Below are 19,673 nucleotides of genomic sequence, written 5' to 3'. Positions count from 1 at the left end.
TGGATTGCTAACTTTTATACATTTCTGCATGATTCTTCTGCAGCATGCTTTGTTGATTTACATAAGCATTTTATTGCACTTAACTTTGTTTTAAAAATAATTAACTTGTGAATCGTTCTAAGATTCTGTAAACTCTTTTAAAGAGTGCCAGAGTTAAAATGTTTCACATGTTAATTATTTAAAAATTCAAACATACCTGGTGATAGTTGCACAACACTGTGACTATAATTAATGCCACTGAATTGTACTCTTAAGAATGGTCCAAATGGCAAATTTTATGTTATACATATTTTATCACAAGGTTTAAAAAGTTATTAATGTAATATGCCAAATAGCCCCACCCAAGTGTACAATTTAAAGGGATGAGTTATATGGTACATGAATTATATCTCAATAAATCGGTCTTTAAGAAAACACATATGTCGCTGAACAAGTTAGTCACAGCTAATTACGAAAGAAAGATTTAAGTTTGGCCAGAGAATTTTCCTTTGGAAGTATAAAAGTTGATATTATATAACTCTGAGCTAATACTTTTGAAAGTGTATTCCAAACAGAGGAATTGTAGCTTCATGTAAAAAATGTAAACTTTAAGTAGGCTCAGGATTGAATCCCACATCTGACATTTAGTAGCTGCATGATTTTTAGTAAGCTGTTTTATTTCTTTGAATCCCTATTTCCTCATCTGTAAAATGAGGATAATAATTTCATTTTGGGGCACCTGGCGGTTCTTGATTTCAGCTCAGGTAATGATCTCATGATTTGTGAGATCGAACCCTGCATTGGGCTCTGTGCTGACAGCATGGAACCTGTTTGGGATTCTTCCTCTCCCTCTCACTTTCTGCCCCTCCCCTGCTTTCTCTCTTTCTCTCTCAAAATAAATAAATAACCCTAAAAAATATTTTCATTTTATCATAGAGTCATTTCCATGGAGCTGAATAAATAACCTCTGTGAAACATCTATTAGAGTACTGACCTATCATGGCTTAATAATTTCACTTGTGTGTACTGATGCCTAACAAATTGCCCCAAAAGTTAGTGACCTGAAAAACATTCTCACACAGTTCCTGTGGGTCAGGAATTTGGATGCTGGTAGCTGGGTCCTTTGGCTCTAAGTGTCTCATAAGGCTTCAATCATCTGTTGACTGGAACTGTAGTCATCTCAAGGCTCCTCTGGGGAACGATCCACTTCCAAGGTCACTCATACAGCTGTGCTTCAGTTTATTGCAGGTTTCTGGACTAAGGACCTCAATCTCTCTTGAACTATTGGCTGAAGACCTGCCATCATTCTTCCTATGAGGGCCTCCTCATAGGGCAGATCGTAGTGTGGCATCTTGCTTGTTCCATCAGGGAGAGAGAGTGTTAACAAGACAAAAGCCTTGGAAGTGACATCTCCTCATGTTTGCTGTATTCCATTCATTGGAAAGGAGAATTCATAAGTCCTGCCCATACTCAAGGGGAGGGGATGACTTTAAGGCATTAATACCAGGAGGCAGAGATCATTTTGGTCATCTTAGCAGTAATTAAGTTGTATGAAATAAAATTATTTTGTGGAAACACTCACTCTTTTATTATAATTAGATATCAATATTGTCCCTGTGGATAGACACAAACCAGCCTATTAATAAATATATTTAGGAGCTTCCAGTCCTGGATAAGATCTCAAATTTAATAATGCAATATCCAAAATGTCCAGGATACAATAGAAAATCATTTGTTATATCAAGAACCTGGGCAATCTCAACCTGAGTGAGGAGAGACAATCAACAGACACCAATATTGAGATGACGCAGGTTTTTGAATTATCTGCCAAGGATTTTAAAGTAGCCATCATAAAAATTCTGCAATCAGCTTGTGCAAACATGCATGTAAGAAATGAAAAAGTAGAAGGAGCCAGGAGAGAAATAGAATATATAAAGAGAAACCAAGTGGGAATTTTAGAACCGAAAAATAAAACAAATTAAAAACTCGGTGTGTTCAACTGCAGAATGAAGAATATAGGGAAAGAATCAGTGAACATGAAAATAGAACAGTAGAAACCCCCAATTTGACAATAGAAAATGAACTAAAACAAAACAAAACAAAAGAATATTATCTCGGTGATTTTTGTGGGAATATAACACAAGAGCTAATATCTGTGCCATTGGAGTTCCAGAGAAGAGGAGAAAGAGGGTAAGCCTGAAAAGTATCCAAAGAAATAACTGGTGAAACTTTCCCAACTTTGTCAAAATATATAAATATGTAAATTTCCCAAGAAAATCATAATCAAACTTCTAAACACCAAAGGTAACATCAACAACAACATCAACAGCAAAAATTGAAAGCTACACGACAAATGACTTCTCACTTTTAAGGGAAATACAGTATTTCCTGAATAAATGTATTTATTTAGGCCACTACTGTCTCTGAGTCACATGTGTAGCTTGTGCTACTATATATGTGTTAGTACATCTGACATATGTTTTTTCATTAACTCACATTCATTCATCCATTATTTGTAGCAAGATAAAGTACAGAGACATTAATTTACGATTTGTTTTTGTTTTGGTATATTGTTTATTTTAGTCTACAAAAATTTATTGAGCACTTACTATGTGCAAAGCTCATAGCAGGCCAAGACCTATTGTATTCTAGAAAGGACAGACAGAAATACTTTTGTACCTTAGGGGAAAAAGAAGTAAACACAAAAGAAGCACGTGTGCATAATATGTCAGATGGTGATTCCTGATGACTGATGATAGTGGTGGTGGCAATGGTGGTGTTTGTGTGGAATGAAAGGGTAAACAATTAATAGATGATAGTTTCCTAAGTACAGGGACACTTGAGAAAAGTGTTAACTTTAACTGAACTTAGTGCAGTTGGAGGTAAATGAGTGTCTTGCTGACGTTTCTGTTTACTGATTCCTGATTGAAGGATGTTCTTAAGCATGCTGTAGCTGACTGGATTATTTCTTGTATAACTTGCAATTTTCTAACTAGAGTTTCAAGCATAAGAGAGCTGGATACGAACCAGTCCAAGTATATAAGACTAGCAAGTATTTAAGCTTAGGGACAAGAATATTGGCATTGGAGGTTTGAAGTGATTGAATATGTCATATATGTTGAAAGTAGACCCCACACAACTGCTGATGGGTTAGATGTGGTTTGTGAGAGATAGACAGAAATACAACCTATCAAGGTGTGTGGGCCTGGCAACTGGAAGAATGGAGTTGCCTTTATACTTTTCTATTGTACAGATACATCTATTTGCCTTTTGGTGAGCATTTTTTCACTATTAAATCCAGTGCAGCAATGAACACCTTTTACAATATCTTCTTAGATACAAGTTTGAGTTTCTCTAGGATATTTATAAGGAGGGGAATTGCTGGTGACACGAAACTGCTGTTTCATTGGATGGTTTCAAATTTTACTCCTTTGCCAACACAGTATTGCCAGACTTAAAGTTTTTGCTGATTTGATGGATGTAAAATTATATTTTAAAAGTATATTAGTCTTTGCCCATATTATCCACGTTTATTCTATTTTCTGTATTTTCCATCTTTTATGTCTCTTTCCCTGTTCCTATCTAGGTATTTTATTTTGATGCATCTTCTGGTTCACCAATTATTTGTTGTCAAGTGCTTCTCAGGGAAAAGTGGTGCTAAATGGCAAGGTCTCCTCTCTAGGTTTCCTTTGTCTCCAGGACTCTGACTCCTTAAACCCTTGATGCTTTGATTCATTTCTAATTCTTTCAAATAGACATTTTTATATTGTATACAGCTTTTTGTTGTTTTTGGTGGCAGGGTTGTTTTGATCCAAGCTAGTCCACTCAGTTGGAAGCAGAAGTCTCTTCATCTCAAACCTCAGTAAATTTCATTCTCATGCTCAATTGATTAAAACTATGTCCCAATATCTTTGATACTTTACTCTCTATATCCAATCCCTCACCAAGTCTTCTTGATTCTATTTTCAAATCATATCTGTTTCTGATCATATGTCTGATTCTACTACAAGTATCTTGGTCTAAGCCACTGTCATTTTTCTTTTAGGTAACAGCAGAAAAACTCATATCTTCATACTTTAGCCCCTGTCTTTTCCTGATCCATTCTCTATAGGAAAAGAGAATAGTCTACAAGTAAATCTTCTAATGTCTTTTCTTTTGTTGGTTAAATTGAAGCTTAAGTACATCATATTTATTTTCACTTGTGAATTCTAAACATTCACTTGTGAATTCTAAACATTCACTTGTAAATTTGAACATTTTCTTACTATTCTTTGTTGGTGTATAATTAATAACTGATCTTAAACTCAGCTTTATTGCTTAATAATTATTTGCTTAATGATACTAATATATTGATAATGATTTAGTTCATAAAAAATGACAGTTTGGGTGGGTTTTTTTTTTCTTTTCCTTTTTTTTTTTAAGTTTACTTATTTTGAGAGAGAGAAAGCATGTGCAAAGGAGAGGCAGAGAGAGAGTGAGAGAGAGTATGAAGCCAAACAGGCTTCATGCTCAGTGGAGAACCCGACACGGGGTTCGAACACATGATCTGTGGGATCATGAGCCAAAATCAAGAGTTGGATGCTTAACCAACTGAGCCACCGAGGCGCCCCTCTTTTCCTTTCTATTGTTTTTAAATCCTTTTATATCTAGGACCTACCTTGTAGAGATAAATGTAAAAGAATGGTTATAGCAGTGTTGTTTGTCACTGTAAAAATTTTAAAGCCACGTAAATGTCCATCAATAGGAGAATGAAAATATAAATTTTGCTATATTCACCCAATGCAGTATATCAAAGTGGTCAATATGAATGAACTAGAGATTAGTGTTAATGTGTGTGTTTTGAAAAACATAAAATTGAACCAAAACACCACAAGTCTCACAGTATATATAATATATAGCTTGTAACTATATAATGTTAAAATTTTTAAAATTAAAGCCATATATTATGTATGCATATATACATATGTAATAAAAAATATGATATTCAACATGAGGGTTACCTCTGGAGGTATGTGGGGAAATGGGAAGGGAGAGATGCATAGGGCTTTTCAATAATGTTTGTAATGTTTAATTTCTTAAGTTGAGTGTTTATGATATTTATTATATTATTTACTAAATTAAAAAAATGTTTAGTTATTACTTTAATCATCAGTTATAGTCCCAGCTTACAACTCCAGGGGTTTCCTATTGCCCTTGGAATAATATATCAGGGGTGTCTGGGTGGGTCAGTTGGTAAAACATCCAACTTCTGCTCAGGTCATGATCTCGTGGTTCATGGGTTCAAACCCCACGTCAGGCTCTGTGCTGATAGCTCAGAGCCTGGAGCCTGCTTCAGATTCTGTGTCTACTTCTCTCTCTGCCCCTCTCCCACTCATGCTCTCTCTCTCTCTCCTTCAAAAATAAACATTAAAAAAAAGTAAAAAAAGAATAAAATAGCAACATAGATGGTCTATGAGAATCTATAAGATCAGTTTCCTGTCTGCCCAATCTCTTCTTATTCCCCTCTCCTCTTGTTCAGACACTTCAAATACTTTATTCCTCACATCCTCCACCAGTTCCTAGTTTTCTTGCTGTAAGCAGGTTACTTTTTTATGTATGTTCATTTGTAAAATGTGGATAATAAAAGTACCTATGTTGTTGGGTTGTTGTGAGGATTAAATGTATTGGAATATAAAAAGTTCTGGAAACAGTACCTGGCATATAGAATATGCTTAAAGGTCACTGATGACATAATTGGAAGGACCTTTCAGAGGAAGTGATATTTAAGTGCCAGAGATTGAGAGAGAGGAGAATTCTATTTTCTTTTTAAATTTTTAATGTTTTATTTATTTTTGAGACAGAGAGACACAGAGCATGAGCAGGGGAGGGGCAGAGAGAGAGGGGGACACAGAATCTGAAGCAGACTCCAGGCTTTGAGCTGTCAGCACATAGCCTGACGCAGGGCTCAAACTCACGGACCGTGAGATCATGACCTGAGCCGAAGTCGGGCACTTAACCGACTGAGCCGCCCAGGTGCCCCGAGGAGAATTCTAGACAGAAGGAAGAGCATATGAAAACCCTCTTAGATGAAAAACAACTTGGTGTTCCCATGCACTGAAAGATGGGTATTGTGGCTGGAGTGTTAGTGAGTGAAGGGGCAAGTGACAGAAGAATGATCAAGTAGGGTCTTTTAGTTTATAGCTTACAAAGTTGTATAATAATGGGTGTTGTATTTGTACTGTAAACTCAGGAAGTCCTGATTGGGGTAACTTACCTCTGAAGTGGTCCATAATGATCCCTGCCTCCTGGTATTCACTACTTTTCTGTAGTTTCCTCCCATATTGTGCTAGCACTAGTGTTGGTCTGTGTGACAAAAGGATACAGAAGAGTTGGTATGTCAATGTTAAGATTATATGATAAATTATGTTATAAAAGACAATGAACTTCTGTTCCCCATCCCCTCTAGGCCCCTCCCGTCCCCTCCTCTCCTCTTCTTTTTCTCTTTTTCCCTGTCTTTGGGGGAGCCATTGGCCAGGTCATGAGGACATTTTATGCAGAAACACACCAGGTGAGGAACTGAAGCCTCTTGTCAAAAGTTTGTGAGTGAGCCATCTTGGAAGAGGAGCTTCCAGCCCCAGTCAAGCCTTCAGATGGTTGAAGTCCTGGCCCACATGATTTAAATCTTGATATATTCAGACCCATTCAGCTAATGCTCTCTCAAATTCCTAATAGGCAGGAAATATGAAATAATAAATGTTTGTGGTTTCAAATCACTGAGCTTTGAGGGTGGTTTGTTACACAATAATAAATAAGTAGTGTACCCAGCATTGCTACAGTAGGAACTTCAATAAAGCTAGGGCAAAATGGATGGGATCTGGTGAGTGTGATGTAGTAGTGGGTATTGGAAGGAATAAATTAGAGGTCCCATAAGGTACCCAGGAAGTATCTCTGCACTTAATTAACAGGAGGATTTATTTTACATCTTCCTAGCTGGTGAATTAAAGATTGTGAATACATTCCTGTTTTTGTTGCTTTAGGAACTGGACAGTTCAGAATACTGTAATTCTCAGCATTAGTGACTCCTTGTCGAGTCTCTTCCCATTTAAGATGACTGGGCTTGGAAACTGACCAATGGAGTGATTGGCTATGCTGAGGTGAATTAGTTTCGTCCAGCTCTGGTGTCCACTTGAAGTTATGGAATCAATATAGTATTTAATCTCCAAAAGTCAAATGTTTGCATTTTTTCTTGTTCTGTGGACTCTCCAAAAAGAGGTAAAGGCATATAGTAACTTCATGCCTGTCTATGCTGAGTTTCCAGGAATTATTTCATTTACCTTTACTCCAATTGACCTTATTATTGTCTTTATTTTAGAGATAGTAAGTAGGCTCAGAGAACTTCTATAACTTGTGAAATGTCCACATATCATGTTGAAGCCAAGATTTAAACCTAGGTCTTTTGATTCTAAATTTCATTCTCTAAACGATTGCTCTTTCCTACATCCCCACAGTGGTCAAAAACTCCTTCCCAATAAGTGGTAAGACTGAAAGTTAATATATGTCATTTGATCTGCTTTTCTTTCAGACTTAAGAATTATTTGTCTACACAAGAACTTTTACAAAATGATTTCACAACATTAGATTAGTTTCTTTTCTCCCTACATGTTAGAAATATGGGTCAAATTGTCATAGAGACCTCAGCTAAATCCAGATGAATAGTTTTTTAATGATCTCTATGTGGCTTTCACTTGCTCTGACTGAGGATGACTCCATGGAAAGGATGGGTGGGATGATAGACTTCGACTAAGGAAGGAAGTATCACAGACCTGGGAAGTGCCTCTTTTTTGGGGGGTGAGGAGGGAGTGCCTCTTTCAAGGCACTTTAAAGTGGAATTTAAAGAGTAAATACCTCTTTTGAACTTTTTATTCCATATCAGGTCAAAGATCTTCTTTTCTTTTTAGTAAGCTATGAGATCTGGGGCCAAGGGAGAACCATGGAGCAGTAAACTAGTTTGTATTTGCTCATGCCTACTGGATTGACAGCTTAGCTGCCAAGCTCAGAGTCTTTCTACACAGTCAGATAATCCCCATCCTTTCCCAACCTCTCTATAAAAAGTGTCGGGTGGCAGGCCATCAGTCCCTTTCCTAGAGTGTCATCCTTGGTGTATCCACACCATCTGCCCCATACACAGCCCAGCATGCCTCCCTGGGCTGTACAGAATCCATAAGATTACCTGTAATCTGCCAGTTTTGTGCTTATAAGTTATTTTGAGTCTGTAACAAGTGTCAAACGTGGTGTTTTCTTTTGACCTGTGTTCTATAAACCGGACTTCTTACTTGTCACTATAAAACATCAAAACTGTAACTCAAAGACCTGGATTCTGGAGCATTTGAATCAATTTTCAAACCGAATATATACTACCTTCAGATACCTGCTATTTATGAGTTTCTTTGTCGGACACATTTTTCCAGAAACCTCATTGAGACAACCTTTGAATGGAAAAGATGGACTCTGATTTGTTACTTATTCACTAGGTGATCACAAGACTCTCCATGTGTTATTCCCGTAGTAAGACAGCCCACATGTGTATGCTAGATCCGGTTTTCTCCTCAATTGCCCATATTTTTTTCTTAGCCTAAATTCTCTGATACCTTTTTGCCTTCTGCAGGATTTATCTTTTATCCTGAGTTAATCCTTTCTGTGCTCGCACTAAAAGTGGATATAATTATGTATAGAATAGCTATGCAGGTCAGCAGTGATCTGAGTGATGAATACAAATGGATAATGTTGACCAGTAGGATCATAATGACAAAAGCAGTTTCCGAGCAGTCAGTTAAGGTGTGAAAGAGAACAAGTAATTGTTAAGAACTGGTGTAGACTCTTCTTTGGTATTATCTCTGTATAACATTTTGGCTTTAGTCATGCAAAAACGTTGAGCCCCAATCAATAACAGGACATTTGTGAGGTAATGTCAAGAACCCAAGCTGAGATAGAATATCAAGGGAGACGCCACCTAAAGGCCTGTATACTTACTGTGCATTCACTTAGTCACCATTTGTACACCATTTGTGCAACCAGACATTATTTTATGTTTATTCTTATCTATACACTGTCTTGGAGGGTGAATAAGGAATGAATCCTTTTTTAGAAAACCTCACTGTCTTTAGGGGGAAAAAGAAAGCTAAGTAAGTAACCAATTGAAAAAGAGTGTGGACTGTGACATAATAAGCCCAGAAAAATTGATGGACAAAAGAGGAATATTTGCTATTATTAGTCTTGGGGGATTGGGTTTAGCATGCTCTATTTGGGAAGCAAGGCTTTGGTTACAAATAAAGAGAGTTATAATATGTAAGTGTTAGATATTAGATGTCTTGTTCTGGTTGTATTTAACACACACAGCATTTGTGTACATAAACATAAGGAGTATTACTCTGGTTAAAAAATAAATATGCTTTTAATAAGTCAATCATTTGCCAAATATGCATAACTTATTATTTTTTTTTTTTGCTACAGTTTCAGGTAGATTTTTCCATATTATTCCTTCTGCTGAAATATATTAATCAATGAGATGTATATCTGCTTGAGATAGATTAATCTCTTTTTTGGCAGGTGAAACATTCAGTAGTAATTGTGAAAAGCAAGTTATCTTGTTGAAGTATGTAGACATAAACTAGGTGAACAAAAGGCAAATAAAACCAAAGTCCACTGATGATAAAAAGAAAAACATATATATGGTGTGTGTTAGGAGACTTGATGACATGGCCATGATTCCAAATAAAAATGGAAACATACCAGAGAACAAAAATAATAAAAAAAAACAAAATAATTGACATGGAGGTTATTATAAATAATGATGTAAAAAAAACCCTTATCTACAAACATTTGTTCAATACTGAGGAAGTAGTTTAAAGGAAAAAAAAATATTTGCTAGTTCTTCCTGTTATATGAGAAAATAACCTGACAAAAATCTCGATAGGGATGGGAAATAGCAAAACTGAAGACTTTTACTTAATAATTTCACCATTTTGCTGAACCTCTCATTTTTCATCAGTCTGTGCCACTTGCGCATTCAAATCTCTTGGAAGGAAACATTCAGAAACATTTCGTACTATTTAAGCATAAAGTTTTTTCACTACAAAAGGTTTCTAACTTTTCTATCTTCAAGCAGACAATGTCAAAGTTAGTACTTCCTGCACTCTCACCTGATATATTATGTAATCTAATAATATATTATCTGTATTTAATTGCTTTTTGTACATTTTTGGCATAGAAGGACTACAAGGTTTGGATTCACTTTCTTTGATCCTCACCTTTTCTTAAAATGGCTCTTAACAATGTCTGTCTTTTAAAGTAGTTTGCGCAATTAAAGACTATATATATTTTTATATATTTATGTACACACGTAATTATATATGTAATTAAATAATACATGTACAGTACTTGCAAGCAGTAAATGCTCAATTAAATGTTATTGATTATTGACTCTATTGCTGTATTTTATGTAACTCTCTTCTCCTGTCTACTAGACTATGGAGTTGTTGTTGATGACATTATTAATGGCCAATTTATCTACGTACCTTCAAAGTGTTTAGTGTCTTCCGCATGTTAGTTGCTTGGTACATATTTTTTTAAAGTCTATTTATTTTGAGAGAGAGAGGGAGCATGAACAGGGGAGGGGCAGAAAGAGAGAGGAAGAGGGAGAATCCCAAGCAGGCTCTGCATTGTCTGTGCAGAGCCTGACTCTCGGGGCTCAAAGCCACGAACTGTTGGCATCGTGACCTGAGCCAAAACCAAGAGTCAGATGCTTCACCAACTGAGGCACCCGGGTGCCTCTAGTACCTACTTTTTGAATCATTAAATGATTCAGATGCAAGATTATCATTTATACTTCATTTTTTTTCAGTTGTGAAATGTGGATTTCTGGTCTTCACCCCAAGAATTAGAATCTCTAAAGGTGCAGTCCAGGAATATGAATTTAGAAAAGAAATTCCAAAGATATTGAAAACCTTAGCTATAAACTGTGTGCTCTCTCTCTCTTTTTTTTAACCTTCTAGTCCAAACTGTACCTTTGTGTATTGCTGTGGATATTCTGTTACCCTTTTTGCCATATACAGGATACACCATAAAAGAGACCCTTGATTACTTTTAGAATATGGTTCATTGAGATGGTAGCTGTATTTGTGGTGAGCATAGCATAACATATAGAGTTGTTGAATCACTGTGTTGAATCACCTGAAACTACTGTAACATTGTCAACTATACTTAAACATAAAATAAATAAATAAATAAAAATTAAAAATAGAATAGGGATCATTGATAAAATCAAGATTGTTTGTGACCTACCTCATTTCAAAAAAACCTTAAACACCTAACAATAATAAATGCTATATCGCAAGATATGCCCGCTCTAAGCCTATTTACAACTTAGTGACTGACCACTGATTTAGCTTTAAGCTTTCTAGCAACCTAAGTAAAAAGAAATGCATGATATTACTACAGTCTGGGGACCTGTAAAGAAAACTAAATAATCTGCCTAGAAACACAAGCATTCCTGATACAAATATTACAAATATTAGAAAAAAATTTCCTCAGTAGGTCTACATATAGGGAGACTATTGTATAATGTAAAATATATATCACTTAACAATCTACTTGCAGTAAGTGTTGGAATGAGTTGCTAGAGGTTGTTTGGTTAAATACAATATTTTGGTCACATGAACGATATAGATGGAAGGACATCCATCTTCTAGTAGACAATTAGAAGAAAAATTCTTCCACAGGCTTATATGAAACATTTCAGATGTAATAAATGTATAGAGAGGTTTTAGTAGTTTGAGGAACCGGCAGAATACTTCTATTTTCATCAGTCCTCTATAGATATTTTGCCTCTGAAGTAAGTTTTTGAAAGATGAATGAGTTTGAGATTACACTCCTTCACAAATATCTAGACTGTAGCTCTTCTGTATTGGCCACTAAAGGTGGAGATTTATGTACTGATAGACATTTGAGTTGAGAAATCTGAGAAATACTTGGCAAGTCTAGTTCCTCTATTAGGTCAGCTATGGTAGTATCATTAAGAGGGCACTCAAATAATCATTGGTCCCGAACGTTGGTCAGTTTCTTCACTGAGATATAGTACAACATTATACACTCCACCTATGGTCCTTTTTGACTCAAATTTCACTGGTTGTATCTGTCATAATATAAAAAGATCATTTGGGTCCTTAGCCTTTTACAACAAGGATCAGTCTTGTACTTCTTTTCCCCTGAGATTTTAAATTGAAAACAGCCTAAGAAACTTACAGACCAATAAATAGAAAATCCGTACTCTTGATCAAATACCCCTAAAATGGGCTCACAAAGGCTTGAAAGATTTTACATATAGATATGAGAAAAGATGTGCTAAAAGTAGAAAATGCTCTTTACAAAGATGAAGGAGGTATTTTATTTTTGGAGTTTGATTCACTTTGTAACATCTGGACAGTTTGGGCTCCTAGAATCTTAGTTTAAGTAAACCTATCATCATTAGCCCAAGTTGAATCTAGTTTATGAATCCCACATCGTTTATTAAGAGGATTAAGTCTGAGGGAATAATAACTCCCAGATCAGTATTATTTGAATAGGGAACAAAAATCAACAGGTTGTATTGGAAGCTGTCCAGCAAGGTGTGACATACTCTTTAGCTTTGGGAATCCACAACTGTAAACTCTCCTTTGACACACCAATCTCAAGTTCACCTGGTTGGTATATCCTCTGGGTAGCAGCCTGGCCAAAAGGAAGCCTAGAGAATTCAAAATTAATTCTAGTTCATTTACCTGGAGTCTCTTGTTGGATTGACATGGTCCTGAATTATAAAGATAATGGTCCTAGATTATAAAGACAATGTTTGCTGAATCTTCTTACAGTGGCCACTGTAGGTTTCCAGGAGAGAATATTTTAGATTCTGGAAAATATGGATGGACGGACAATAATGAGCTTTTGTTTTTCAGAGCCATTCTTGGAACCTTTCTCTTGAAGGAATATACCCTGGTGCTCCAAGCCAGACGGCTGACTATTATTTGATTGTTATCTCCCTTAACATTACCAAGAGGTCTATCTGAAACAGGAAGTGATGGCCTCAATTCAGCACCTCCTATGCAAAACAACTTTTAACATCTCCAGATGTTAAATTTCCATAATAATTACTCAGCCTTTGTGTTGGGATTTTTTCATCTAGTTAGGTCCAGGACCCTGATGGGGGGAAGAGGGAGCAAGGTTGAGGTCAACACTGCCTCATGGGGATCTTGTTAATTGCAGCCTTAATTAAATGCTCTGTGAGACAGCTGAATGTATTTGGCCCCAGCCTCTGTTAGTCAGGTTTATTAGAATAATTGATGGACTTGTATGCTCGTGGGACAATTTGCTGGAAGCCAAATGTAGAAATGAAGGGTGGGTATTATTGGGAGGCAACTTTCCAGAGGTTTCTTGCACTTATGTACAACTAGTGAGCAGAGACAATGATTGCCTTTGTCCTAGACTATATTTTCAAGGATGTTTGTGTAGTGAACTGCTAGGGACATAAAGATAGTGTTTCCATCTAGAAGAAAAGGAAGGTTTGTTTACTCTATAATCAAGACAGTGCCTTCCTTTAGCGTAAAGGTACGGGAGACTTATTACCTATTATAAAAGATTTGGATTCCATAGCTTGGGGTTCCTCTACTGTCATGTGTATTACCTGGCCTTTTTCACTTTGTCTTGTGGTAATTGAAGTTTGGGGAACCAGGACAAAAATGGCATTTTTGCTACTGATATTGCTATGAATAATAAATTGTTTTTGTCTCCAGTGCTGGCATTCATGAAACTGAGGATAACGTGACCTTGTAATCGGGGTTAAATTGCAGGCTTGTCACAGTTCTTTTTTTTTTTTTTTTAATGTTTATTTATTTTTGAGACAGAGAGAGAGACAGAGCATGAATGGGGGAGGGTCAGAGAGAGGGAGACACAGAATCTGAAACAGGCTCCAGGCTCTGAGCTGTCAGCACAGAGCCCGACGCGGGGCTCAAACTCACAGACCGCAAGATCACGACCTGAGCGGAAGTCGGACACTTAACCGACTGAGCCACCCAGGTGCCCCATACTTGTCACAGTTCTTGAGAGTCTTGTGATTTCTTCTTTGGCCCATGAGTTATTTAGAAGTGTGTTGTTTAATTTCTAATATGTAGGATTTCTCAAATTACATTATGTTTGTTGATTTCTATTTTGATTCCATCCATCATGGTTGAAAAAAATACTTTGCATGATATAAATCTTTTCTAATTTTTTGAGACTTGTTGTATATCTTAGTGTTTGGTCTATCCTAAGAATGTTTCATATGTGCTTGAAATAAATGTGTATTTGACTTCTGTTTGTGGAGTATTCTATAAATGTCAATTAGATCAGATCTGTATCCTTGTTGATTTTCTGTCTAGTTTTTGAGTGATGTCCTGACATCTCCAACTGCAATTGTTGAATTGCTTGTTTTTCCTTTCAGTTACATGAGTATGGCTTAATGTGTTTTGGGACTCTGTTTTTAGGTATGTATACATTTATAATTGTTATATCTCTTTCATACACTGACCATTTTATCATTGTGAAATGCCTTTCTTTGTCTCTAGTAACTTTTTTTTGTCTTAAAGTTATTTTGTTTCTTTTTAATATCACCATTCTAGTTCTGTTATGGTTACTATTTACATATGTATCTTTTCCCATCCTTTTACTTTCAACCTAATTGTGCTTTGAATCTAAGGTGTGTCTCATTTAGACAGTTTATAGTTGGATGGATTATTTTATTCATTCAGCCAATGTCTCCCTTTTTATTGGCGTGTTTAGCATATTCTCATTTAATTTAATTATTGATACTATTGTATTTACATCTGTCATTTTACTATTTGTTTTTAATGTCATGTCTTTTTTGTTCCTCTGTTCTTTTACTACCTCCTTAAGGGTTAAACAAATATTTTTAATGTGCCATATAAATTCCTGTGTTGATTTTTTAAAATCTACACTTTTTGAGTTATTTTTCTTAGTGGTTGGGCTGGTAATTACAACACACACCTTTAAATTCATCAAAATCGATTTCAAGTTAATTCTTACTTAATTTGAGTAAAATATAGTAACTTTGCTCTTTTTATAGCTCATTTCCTCTTTGTTTCTTTGTGTTGTTATTGTCATGTATTACATCTGTATAGTTTATAAAGTCTATGCTTTAGTGTAATCTCAGGTATTACTTTTTAATTCAAAGAAAAGAGAAATGTATATACAATTATATACTCAGAGCCCTGCATATTTACCCATGTATTTACTGTTTCTGGTGCTCTTTCTTCCTTCCTCTCGATTCAAGTTAGTTTCTTTCAGCTTGAAGAATTTCCTTTAGTATTTTTTATAGGTCAAGTCAGCTAGCAATGAATTTGCTTAGCTTTTCTGATAATGTCTTTATTTTGACTTCATTTCTGAAGGGTGTTTTCACTGGATATCAAATTCTTGGTTAACAGGCGTTTTTTCCCTTTCAGCACTTTAACTATGTCATTCCACTGCCTCTGGTTTCCATTTTTTAAATAAGTCAATTGTTAATTGATGTTTTCCTGTACATAATGAATACTTTTTCTCTTGCTGCTTTCTCTTTTTCTCTGCTTTGGCTTTCACAGTTTGCTTTGCTACATCTAGATTTGATTCTCTTTGTGTTCATTGTGGGTTCATTCAGTTTCTTGGCTCCACTTCCTGATGTTTTTCATAAATTTCTGGCATTTACAAGCCATTATTTCTTCACATATTTTCCCAGGTTTTCTTTTCTTCTTCTTTTTTTTTAAACTTGCCTGGACTTAAACTGAAAAATCCCATTTCCCTCATAGCGTAAAGCTAATGATGTGTCTGCTCATATTTTAATTCTTTTTTTTATGTTTATTTTTTGAGAGAGAGAGAGAGAGAGAGCGCCAAGGAGGGGCAGAGAGAGAGGGAGACACAGAATCTGAAGCAGGGTCCAGGCTCTGAGCTGTCAGCACAGAGCCTGACACGGGGCTCAAACTCACAGACAAGGAGATCATGACCTGAGCCAAAGTCAGACGCTTAACTGACTGAGCCACCCAGGTGCCCCAGCTCATATTTTAATTCTTAATTTAAATTTTTACATTTGGATTCCTAGATATTGCTTCTGTAGCTGCATAGCTTAGTGGTCAGTTAATAATTTGAGATGTTGCACTCAAACATCTCAAGCCCATAAGGCTACTACCCTCATACAATCTATCTCTGTGTGTGTTGAGAAGCATATTAAAACTTCAGCCAATTTTTGAGTCACCTTGGATTTTATTTACTGCTTGACTTTCATAGTCTTCTCCTGCAAATGTGTGCAGTTCTTCAGTCATCCAAGGATGTGTAAAGAGCTAATCTAGGTCCTGTCTGACACTCTTATTAAAAATTGGCTGGTTTGGAGGCGCCTAGGTGGCTCAATCAGTTAAGCATCTGACTTCGGTAAGGTCATGATCTTGTGGTTCATGAGTTCAAGCCCCACATCGGGCTCTGTGCTGACAGCTCAGAGGCTGGAGCCTGCTTCGGATTCTGTGTCTCCCTCTCTCTCTGCCCCTCCCTGCACATGCTCTGTCTCTCAAGAAGAATTAAACATTAAATTTTTTTTTTTTTAAAATTGGCTGATTTATAGTAACCCCAAACTGGACTGCAAACCCAGGCTAGCAAAGATGTAGACTTTATCTGTATGTTTCCTACTTAATTTACTACATCAAAGGAGGCAGCTCTGTGGCTTTTTACCTTCTGCCTCAAATCAGGTCTACTAATATTAACATGTCTAAAATTTTTGTGAAACTATTTATTATCTTTTTGCACTATGAACCCTGACAACTCACAAGTCTGATTTCCTAACACTAAAGGGCTCTCTTCAGTGAAAAATGTTACTCTCCTCTGGAGATTTAGGATCACAACAGAGTATTTTTGTTCCTTGTATTTCAACAACTATAACTACCATAACTTGATTTTGTAAATATTGTAAAGTGATTTTTCTTACTCTTAATTTGCATATGTAGTATGAGAGCAACAATTTTCCTTCCCATTTTACTGACATTAAAAATAGAAATCCTTACCAAATTCACAAAGCTGCAGTGTCTGAAAGGCACTTTTTACAATTAGGTCATTTTACTTCATATATATGGCTGTTTTCATTAAGCCATCTCTCTTCCCATAGCAGAACATTTGTGTGCTCTAGGAGTTCCAGAGTACCTTCATATATATATTTTCAAACTTGATTATCACTACCGGTGTGTGAGCTGGGCAAACAACACGTCCTTATGTCATTGAAGAGTTGCAATAACTGAGGTGCAGCATAGTGTGTATAGTATAATCAGCTTATTAATGATTATCCTTTATTTTTAGGACTTGATGATAACTAGAAATGTAAAGCTAAAAAATAAATACTTTATTAGTGTATCTATGTTCATATGTTAAGCTTAACCGAGAATTGAGGCTCTTCAGTTGGCCTATTTTTTGGACAAAAAACTTAGTTTCTTTACCTATGAGGTAGTAATTAAAATAAATCTTGAAAATCTGAATAATTTTTATGGTAAACTGAAATTATGTACTTAGAGATATATTGCAGAAGGATTCATACATTCAGCAATAGGAAAAGTTAAATAATTAAGCTCTGTATCCCCAGTAGATTTTGGGGATATACCTGGGGACAAATCATATGACATATATTTACTAGGGGCAGATGTTAACCCAGAGTGCCCATGATGTCCTTAAGGAGTATATTCTAAGGAATTTTAATAAATATTCCTATTTTTTCTATCGTATTCTAATCAACTTAATCTATTGTGTTCTGCCTTTTTTCCTTTTCTAATTCTTTATGCTTTCCATATTTCTGCTGCTAGACTTTACTTTTTAGAATATGCTCAAAATTAAAGATTATCTTTAAACTTTTATCTTTATCTTTTATCTTTAAATTTTAAACTTTTATCTTTAAATAAGTAAGTAAGTAAATAAATAAATAACCCAGACATGAACTAATTTATCATAATTCTCTTAAGGTATGCAGAAAGATCCACTGTATATTAGAAATTCCCTTTACTCAGGAGAATGAGACAGAATGTCTTTCCCCTGGTTCTGTGTAGCCATACCTGAGGGAATGATTTCCTTTGGAGTCAGTACCACTAGGTAGGAATTGTTAACCAATATGTAGATTAGTGCCACAAGGATAAGTGCAGTAATCACACATTTGGGGATATTGTTACTAGGGTTTTTCAGCTCTGCCTCAGAAAAAGGAAAAAAAAAGGCCAGTCACAAAAAATGTCTATATAGGAGTGCCTGGGTGGCTCAGTTGGTTAAACATCTGACTCTTGGTTCCAGCTCAGGTCATGATCTCAAGGTTTGTGGGTTTGAGGCCCATGTTGAGCTCCGCACTGACAGGATTCTCTTTCTCCCTCTCTCCCTGCCCCTTCCCCGCTTTTTCTCTCTCTCTCTCTCTCTGTCTCAAAATAAATACATTTTTAAAAATGACTATATACTGTTTGAAAGTGGTTTCAATATAACATATAGTAAGAAAAGGAAGTGATTCTGCAAAAGAGCTCATTTTTGTTGAATGTTTATTTACCATGACCTGGGTGAGTTGATTCTAGTAGCTATAGAGTTGTGTTAAATTCTAGGATTTCAGTGCTGTATCCTTGAGATACTGGACATGAGCCTTTTGGATGAGAACAGAACAGTTCAGAAACCCTAAACTCTAGGCCAAGAGAACTGGAGTGAATCTTTTCCTACCTGTGGTCAATGTGGTAGAATTGTAACTACCTGTTAATGAAGGGCTAGAATAGCAAATCTGTTTGGCCACAATATTGTAGAATGTAAGGGGAAACTCTCCTGCTCTTTTTCCTTTTTTTTATTTTTTATTTTTTATTTTTTTATGTTTATTTTTGAGAGCAAGAGAGACAGAGCATGATCAGGGGAGGGGCAGAGAGCTATGGAAACACAGAACTCAAAGCAGACTCCAGGCTCTGAGCTGTGAGCAGAGCCTGATGTGGGACTCAAACCCACAGACCGCGAGATCATGAACTGAACCAAAGTCGGATGTGCAACTGACTGAGCCACCCAGATGACCCATCTACTGCTCTTTTCATTGCTTGGATTATGTCTGTACATTAGTTAAAACTTGGATTAAACCTGAATGTATATTGCCAACACTAAAACTGACTGTGATGTTTAACTATTTGGAAAATATAAAGTAATATTATTAATTTATATTACACAACTCCCTCAAAATAATTCATATAAAGAGTAAAATGTAAAAAGTAAGCCCATAAAGATTTAAAGAGGCATAAATACATGTTAGTCTAAATCTTGAGATGGGGAAAGACTTTTCAAGTATGAAAACAATGAAAAAGTAAGAGATTGATAGTGTCATACCATAAGTATTAAAATTATGGTTTAAAAAGTCAAATGAACAAAATAAAAACAAATTTTAATGTTTATTTATTTTTGAGAGACAGAAAGACAGTATGAGCAGGGGAAGGGAGAGAGAGAGGGAGACACAGAATCCGAAGCAGGCTCCAGGCTCTGAGCTGTCAGCACTGAGCCTGACACAGGGCTCAAACTCATGAACCATGAGATCATGACCTGAGCCGAAGTCAGATGCTTAACCAACTGAGCCACCCAGGCGCCTCTCAAATGAACAAAATTTAAAAGTGAAGAATAAACTGGGAAAAATA

The sequence above is a fragment of the Panthera leo genome, chromosome F2 (genome assembly GCF_018350215.1).
Source record: "Panthera leo isolate Ple1 chromosome F2, P.leo_Ple1_pat1.1, whole genome shotgun sequence".
Lineage (NCBI taxonomy): Eukaryota > Metazoa > Chordata > Mammalia > Carnivora > Felidae > Panthera > Panthera leo.
This window is presented reverse-complemented; position numbering follows the sequence as displayed.